This window comes from Coregonus lavaretus (genome assembly GCF_964263955.1).
Source record: "Coregonus lavaretus genome assembly, chromosome: 19".
Lineage (NCBI taxonomy): Eukaryota > Metazoa > Chordata > Actinopteri > Salmoniformes > Salmonidae > Coregonus > Coregonus lavaretus.
Window position 1 is genome coordinate 29,998,164 of NC_140006.1, and position 8,968 is coordinate 30,007,131.

Below are 8,968 nucleotides of genomic sequence, written 5' to 3' on the forward strand. Positions count from 1 at the left end.
TGGTGTACATTTTCAGCAACAGTAACATGAAGTTTACCACAAGTATTAGTTACCCTAGGAACGCTCATGTTGCATACATTGTTAAAACATGCTAGAGCAGCAACCGTTCCCTACCACACACACTGACACAAATTAATTGCTTGGGTTAGACATGGCTAGACAATCAAGCACAACAACAAAAAAAAACATTTAATATAAAGGAAATGGAGCTACGAAGAATAAGAAAAACCCATTCACACAGAGGGCCTGATTTTCTGATGGATGAGCATACAGACAGAGACAGACAGACAGACGGTCCATCCGGGTGCGTTAAGGTGATGACGAGAGGGAAGCAGCAGAGATAGTATTATGGTTTGGTTGGCATGCTGAACAGAACAGAGGAAGGGATACAGACTGATGGTTGCTAGGGGGATTAGATCACATGAAAGTGTACATGAACAGTTTGAGTCAGAGGAATCCAAGCCACAAACAATGTCTGCGTCCCAAATGACACTGTATTCCCTATATATTGCACTACTTTTAACCAGACGCCATGGGCCCTGGTCAGAAGTAGTGCACTATATAGGGAATAGTGTGCCGTTTGGGAGACAGACAATGAGTCCTGTCCTCCTGAGGGAAAGTAGAAACAGAAGAAATCTGTGTGTGTTGTGTTGTCACAGTTGTTTGCCTTGTCACTTCACATTAGATGGCATACTGGCCAAGCGGCAGCCTGATGGGGTAATTGATGAGATTTTTCTGAATTAGAGAAAGTATAAATAAATTCTGTCTCCGCTACGCTACGGCTACCCTCACCGTCGTTCAGCGCCACCAGCCAGGCACCACACATTCCTTTACTAATAATGACTTTCCACACCCCTGCCATGGTAAAAGAAAGTGCTACCAAATCTAGAGTCTGACAAATCACATAGCTTCACATCCTTACTGTTCGTACACCTCTGTATTGACGGTGGCTTCGTCCTAAATGTCAGCCTAATCCCTTTGTAGTGCACTACTTTTGACCAAAGCCCTATGGAACCTGGTCAAAAGTAGTGCACTATATAGGGAACCATTTCAGATGCAGCCAGGTTAGTCCTAAAATCCTGAAGGATACGTTCTGTTTGATTTTCCAAGGCAAAGTGAATGAAAACAACCAACCAAGACAACACAATCCTTCACCCAGACTCAGTTTACTAGTCTGATCTGCCATCCACTATGTGGCCCATCTTGGGAAAACCTGTCCTAGATATGAAGTAAGGGCTTAGAGAAGCCCAGACTGCATGCCAGTATGTGTGACTGGGATGTTGATGAAGGGATCGTTCAAACGCTCCGTGGAAATAGAGAGGAAGCAATGGAGACAAGAAACCTGGAGGCCTAGTATCAATACATAGAGCTTCTGCGAGAACACACCAAACTGTGTACCATATTCCCTATATAGGGCACTACTTTTGACCAGGGCCCATAGTGCACTATGTAGGGGATAGGGTGCCATTTGGGGCGCGGCCCATGGGTACCCTTACACACCCTATTATTAGGTATCTCAGAGACAGAGAGCCTCTTAGACTTATGTCTATGAAATCGAAAATACCACGGAGTAAAATGTCTTACTGTGCCTATGAAATATCTTAATGTGGTCTGTCTCAGTGATGCTTTTAAAGGATTTGTTCCATATTAGTCCTGTAACAACATCAGCCTAATGTTACCAGGACAGTTTTAGCCTTTAAATTGAGTCTAACTCAGAGTGGATCTCAAACAATACATCTGACTGGACTGCAGAGCTATGGTACTGTTGTCGGTATTGTTCAAAGCATGATAGCAGAGTTTTATATGGTCTGCTCCCTCCATATAAATGCTTAGAGATCATGAATGAAATAATATAATGAGAGAGATCATATAAACAAAAACATAGAGGATGTTACATGAAGCATTCAAATGACTTGAGGAGACTACAGATGAACAATGGTTGAACTACCACTACACTGTTGTGTATGAGGGGTCAAATGAAACATGGAGAGCATGCCAGAATAAACCGGGCCAGGATGCGTCCCAAACGGCACCCTATTCTCTATACAGCGCACTACTTTTGACCAGGGACCATAGGGCTCTTGTCAAAAGTATTGCACTATGTAGGGGAAATAAAGCCATTTGGGATGCATCACCAGATTCAGCTAGTGACTCACAGTGGATGGTTTAATGAGTGTGTTGACGTAGATGAGTGTGTTGATGAAAACCAAGCCTTCAGAGAGCCACACACACACCTTTCTTGCCTGATCATTGTCTTCCATCTGGCCCAGGTCCCTGCCACTAGCCTGGGCAATCCTCTTCCCCGACACCAGGTTCCCCACCATCACAGAGGCAGGCCCGATCTCTGTGGACAGAGGCATAGGGGTGAGACATACATACCTACACACACACACACAGAGTCACAAACACACACACACACACACACAGTCACATACACACAGTCACACACACGTGGGGGTGGTCTATATCCCTGGCTGTGATCTGTAGTGATATACACTGGCTCACATTGTGTGTGTGAAGTGAATTCCCCCTAATCCCCAGAAGAGATTCACAGTGACAGGGTGGGCTGAGATTGACCTTGCGTTCAGAGGCAAATGGAACTGAATGGATGGGCCAATTGACTGGAGGATTCTACTCTGACAGAGTGCTTTTCAGACAGAAATGGCCAGAGAAACCTGTGCTGTAAAGGAAGATCTATCTAGGAGGAACACAGGCCAGAAACTAATGGAGAGAGATGACAGCTGCGATATGGGATGGGATGTGTTGGATCAGATGGGAAACATGTTACAATAGTCACCAGACCAGATTACAATGCACTCCCTGTACAGTTCTGAATGTGCATGATCTTAGTTCTACACCTCATTCAACAGAATAAACACATATGAAGAAGTTGAAATAAAATAATGTAGATATCGCTATCTCCCTATCTGTACAGTTTTATTTTTATATAAATCTATTACACATCTAAGTTAATCTACTTGCAAGTTCTGCACTGACTTCATTGAACCCAATAAAACCACATAAACTAAGGATTTCAATGAAACAAATGAACTATCAATCCCCCAGGCAGACCCACTCAGGATGGTGTGCTATGGTGTAACATAGTGTCTGACCTGGTTGTTTCTGCCGGGGCTTGGGCAGGTTGGTGACACAGGTATGAGGGCACATGAGGACGTTGCAGGGGTGCAGGGAGCCCTCCAGGAACAGCTGCTTGGTCTCTGACAGGTGGATGCCCCCCAGAGGGGTTTTAGGAAGGGTGTTGGAGGGGACTAGGGCCAGGCAATACACCCCCACCTGGTGGATCCCATCTATGGCCTGTATGGGGAGGGAATGCATGGGAGTGAATGAGAGAAAACTGACGGGCCGCGAGCGTCAACGGCGCGTCAAATGAGTCTATTTGCCTTGCGTCCACGCGGAGCAATGCTGGTAAAATGAGCTGATAAACTGTCAGAAAATAGACTGTTTGTGCATTGTTACGTCTGGAGTTGTGAAATGTGTCTATTTAGTGTTGATATGTTTAACTGCCAATGCCAATATTATGTTTAGGCTAGTGCTTATGATACATGGTGTAGCAATGCATGAATGCAACGACATTCGATACATTTATCAACTGGATTGTGTTTCAGAGTTACAGATCACGTTGTCAATTTCATTTCTTGACAGTAGGCTATCACTGTTTTAGCTTACAGCCGATTTGATTGATGATGTTCAAACAAAGTGTATGGTTAGTGTTTGCCTTAATCAAATCTGGTCTAGAGATTGAGTGGGTTATTTGTAGAAAAGGAATTAGAGGAATTGTTATGATCTTCGCTATGCTAAGTAGACTAAAGATGTAGTTTAAAATGTATTGGGCTGTGAGATATGGTTTATCAGTCAAATAGGTTACATATGAAAACAACTGCCTACCTGCGTTGATTTCAACTACAGGCATATAGCCTAGGCAGGCTACAGCTGGAAAACTCAAGGAACTCCCATTTCAAGAAAGAATACAACTGTTTACTATGGATTTTCAAGACAATTACAATGGCATATGCTATGCAGTGTATCTGAATTGACGCTCTCACAAAAATGTCACACCATCGACGGACGTCTTCCTGTGTGATTTGGGCTTTAGGGTGATGTGCGCCCCATAGGGCTCTGGTCAAAAGGAGTGCATTATAGGCAATAGTGTGCCATTTGGGACACACATTCAGACAGAGCTACAGTAGTATAGACATACCATATATTGCCTGTATGTGGAGGAACAGTGATTGTCAGTGTTTGAGACATGTAAAGTATGGCTAATGGCCAAATCCTAACTTCCACTTAAGTCAAATTCTCACTTGGTCTCCCATTGACATGAATGCATGACTAAGTGAATATTTGACTTAAGTGGAACTAGGTGATTAGATATGGCTACATAACAGTTGTAAAGAAAGTACAGACACCAAGGCCATGTGTAACTGGATCAAGAGGAAGAGAAAATGTTATAGTCTTTGTTTTTACTGCAATCATAAAGCTGCAGAAAGCTTTAATAGTGAAACCACAGTCTCCTTAGCCATGGACAGGAGCCCAGAGAGCTGGGATACAGTACAGGGCTTTAAATCAGTCTACTGGTGTGTATACTGTGTGTGTGTGTGTATACTGTGTGTGTGTGTATACTGTGTGTGTGTATACCTGCAGCACTCTACTCATCCACTGAAAACTGTCCTCCTCTGTAGAATCAGGTCTCTGCTCTGCCACCACCACGATCCTCTCATCATGTAACACAGTGATGGAGAACACTGCTATCCTGGAGCACAGAGAGACAGGAGACCAACCATAGAATTACATATAGAATGACTTATATGATCTCTATGAGACCAACACTGTTAGCAATTAGCACACTGCTATCCTGGAGCACAGAAAAACAGAGACAGAGAGACCAATACTGTTAGCATACTGTTAGAATTAGCACGTGCCTATCCTGGAGCACAGAGAGACAGAGAGACCAATACTGTTAGCATACTGTTAGAATTAGCACGTGCCTATCCTGGAGCACAGAGAGACAGGAGACCAATACTGTTACCAACATTGCATTAGCAGAGACACACAACATCAATCAATCAGTTACGATCACCATCCTTTACTCATTAAAGTAGTGTCAGGAGTTTTTCCAGTCCACTTGACTTGACCAAGAAATATAATCTATATCTAGGGCCCAGAGTCTATTCTATAACCAATATCTAGGGCCCAGTGTCTATTCTATAACCTATATCTAGGGCCCAGAGTCTATTCTATAACCTATATCTAGGGCCCAGAGTCTATTCTATAACCTATATCTAGGGCCCAGAGTCTATTCTATAACCAATATCTAGGGCCCAGTGTCTATTCTATAACCTATATCTAGGGCCCAGAGTCTATCCTATAACCTATCTAGAGCCCAGAGGCTTACCTGGTCAGGTCACATGTTCAGGAAAACTCCTGTCGCTATACACAACAGATGGATTAGAACCCACCTCCCCCTGTAGACAAACTTCATGGGCTCCACAGCCAGGGCTGTAGCCACGATGTCATCAGCGTTGTGCCTCCTTCCCCCCACCACCATGAGGCCATCCATCTTGCCAGCGATGAAGCACAGCCCCCCAGGACCCACAAAGCCCAGCAAGCCTGTCCTGGTGAAGGGGTACTCACTGATGGGAGCCCCAACACTGTTCATGGGGAACACCTAGAGTACACAGACACTCATAAAAACCTGCAATATACACACAAGCATCACATACAATCCCTGAAATTCAGGTGGATAAAGTGATGGTTAAATTAGCCCAATGGATAAATAAAACAAATGAATAAACTAACAAATCACATAAGGGTGCAATTCTATTAAATGAGTCTCTCTCCACTAATGGATTATAAAGAGCACTTGAGGAATGTGGAATGTGTTTTTAGAACTATGGGAAGCAACAGCAGTTGTTAGAGCCAATCCCCAGGAGTTCCATTTGTCCCTAGCCAGTCCCCAGAGGTAGCTCAACCCATAGCCCCATGCTGTTAGACCTTACCTCAAAGGTGTTCTTGGTCATGCCTGAGAGACCATAGTACGACGTCCCTGTGGCGATAGAACACACACACAGCTCCCGATCTCATCTGTTTTGCATAACTGCGGAACCCCATCTGGTTTCACGACGCACATGAGAGCTGCAAGAAATTAAAAAGAGAGGAAAAAAGAGGGGGAGGGATTGAGGCCAACAGTCATTAGTAAACAGAGAAGAGAGAGAGAGAGAGAGAGAGAGAGAGAGAGAGAGAGAGAGAGAGAGAGAGAGAGAGAGAGAGAGAGGAGAGAGAGAGAGAGAGAGAGAGAGAGAGAGAGAGAGAGAGAGAGAGAGAGAGAGAGAGAGAGAGAGAGAGAGTTTGGAGAAGTGAGGCCTGGCCCAGCTACCTCCTCTGATCCTGATCAAGCAATGGCACTTCTTTATATAGTCACTGTATTACTCTGCAGCACATAGCTGAGGAGGAAACTGTGCGTGCGTCTGAAATGGCACCCTATTCCTGATTTAGTGCACTACTTGTGACCAGAGCCTTATAGTGCACTATATAGGAATAGGGTGGCATTTGTGACACAGCCCTGGTGTGTTCAGAGGTGGAGAGGACAATAGAAAGGTGTTGGGTGCTTCAAGACCACATCAACACACTTCCAGGAAGCCCTTAACAGAGGGTAGATGAGGAGGTTGCATTCACCCTTATCTGGTGCTGGAAGGAGACAGGTTAAGACAGGGGTAGGGAGGTGGTAGGGAGGGCCCAGGCCCCTGGGTCATGCCTGCAGGGTCTCTGTGTGGGTGTAGAGGTCCTATATAGACTACTATCAGAGTAGTCAGACACTCATCTGGGCACCACATGCAGGGGAAGTTGGGGCCCTCTGGTCTCTAGAAACACTACACAGACCCCGCTTCTACCGTTGTCTGGCTGCGCACCCCAAATAACACCCTTATATACAGCCCATAGTGCTCTGGTCAAAAGTAGTGCACTATGTAGGGAATAGGGTGCCATTTGGGAATCACCCTCTGTCTCCATCCCTCCCACTAAGTCAGATCACAATAACACTCCTAGAAAAGTAGGCTGCTCTTCCGCTGTGGAAAGCTCAGATGAAGCTTTATTATATTTTTTATTATGTATGGGTCAATATATCTTCTTTATACGTGGTCTTGCCAGTCAGTTATGAGGCGTCTGTGAGTAATGCCAGGATTTTTGTATGGAAAACAAGATTCCATTAGATGGAAACTCATTATCAGGATAAAGGAGAACTTCTGCTGTACCTCAGGCATACATTAGGTTATTGTGTGTGTTTGTGTCTGGTAAATTCAATGCATCTACGCACATTCTGTTGTCCGTCCTTGTTAGGGGCATAAGGCAGGGGCATAAAGCTGTGTTACGGGCATAAGGCAGACATAAAGCTGTGTTAGGGGCATAAGGCAGACATAAAGCTGTGTTAGGGGCATAAGGCAGGGGCATAAAGCTGTGTTAGGGGCATAAGGCAGACATAAAGCTGTGTTAGGGGCATAAGGCAGGGGCATAAAGCTGTGTTAGGGGTATAAGGCAGAAGGGTTGCATAATCTCCAATAACTTTCCAGAAATCCCAGAAATACCGGTTGCAGGTTACCGGATTTCTTTCTTATTCCATTCTGATACCGAGAATCTTTCAACCAGGATTTCTGGAAACCTAGGAATTTTGGGAATTTGCAACCTTAGTGTGTTTCTGCCCTTGCTAACCTCCTGCATGGCGGTGCCCACGTCCTGCAGGGTGAGAACAGACAGCTTCTCCTCAGAGTCCACCCTGATGACCCCGTGACTCAGACCATGCATGGACAGCACTCCTCTCCCCGGGGGCTGGTTACTGTCGTCTGTCGGCCTATTAAGAAGAAGATTACTTTATTGTCCATTTACTTAATGAGCAACAGAAATGTGTGTTTTGCATATCCCATTGACCCTGGTAGAACATACACATTCGTATTCAGTACATACCTACATGGTCGTTCTATATGAATTCAATCACTTTTTGACCGCACCCTTTTTATTTAAACGAAACCTTCCATAAATGTTTACCCATGCTAGAAGTGGTCAGAAAAGGGGTGTGGTCAAAAAAGTGATTGAATTAATCTAGAAGGACCCTATACACAGAGGTTGGGGTCAGAACCAGGGTCAACCACAGTGTAGTGCCGCTATCAACAAGCCCAAAAATACACATCCACCAATCAAAACCTGCATCCCATTCAAACAACAGCCAATTAGAGGGCTAGAGCTGGGGCTGTTCCCTAAGCAGATGCAGGAGCTCGACGCCCAATGGGACAATGGAGGGCCATAAAAAACCAGCACAAAGCCATAATGGGGGTGATTTCATTAGTTACTGTGTGTGTCGTGTGTGTGTGTCAGTGTGTGTGTGTGAGCAACAGAGGAGAAACTGCCATATGTTTTATTGGCATGCCATTTATTAGATTTGTGAGTTTGAAGCTGTGTTTGCTGGAAATAAAATCATGTAATTGCCACAGTACCCGTAATGGCAAGATGCATGTGGTGCACACAGTGAGCTTTTTACAGTGTCATAATCAAGAGCAGGGAGTGAAATCTCAATTACCAGGAAGAAGTTAATAAACTTGCCCTCATTTGTGTAAGCAGTGGCTATTGAAGTTGAGCTACACTATGTAACAGATGGATAAGAAAACACTAACCTTGAAAAACCACAGGACAGTAAACATAAGAGTTTTGTTTTAAGAGCATAAGAATATATAAGTTAATGCCAACGAGCGTGTGTGTGTGTGTGTGTGTGTGTGTGTGTATTAGTATGTGATGTGTACTCCTGATGGCTACAGTGAGGGCCTCTGGAGAGCTGGCACAAGGACAGATAACCTCGGGCTTCAGCCCCTTACTCTGGAAAACATTGAGGAACGCATCACCACGGGACGAGATGGACCCTGAGATCGTGAGCGACAGAAGGGACAAACGAGAGGGAGGGGAGAAG

At 44.7% G+C, this 8,968-nt stretch overlaps 1 pseudogene across 1 annotated transcript in view; it reads right to left on the reverse strand.

Moving 5' to 3' along the window:
- The window catches only part of LOC311146262 (disco-interacting protein 2 homolog C-like), a 202,480-nt pseudogene that overhangs the window by 20,707 nt on the left and 172,805 nt on the right, over positions 1–8,968 (reverse strand). The window contains exons 10-16 of the transcript in view: positions 8,805–8,921; positions 7,723–7,861; positions 6,018–6,153; positions 5,478–5,686; positions 4,657–4,771; positions 3,114–3,315; positions 2,235–2,344 (exon numbers count right to left, since the gene is read on the reverse strand). The product of the transcript in view is annotated as a disco-interacting protein 2 homolog C-like (transcript). The remainder of the gene's footprint in view (positions 1–2,234; positions 2,345–3,113; positions 3,316–4,656; positions 4,772–5,477; positions 5,687–6,017; positions 6,154–7,722; positions 7,862–8,804; positions 8,922–8,968) is intronic.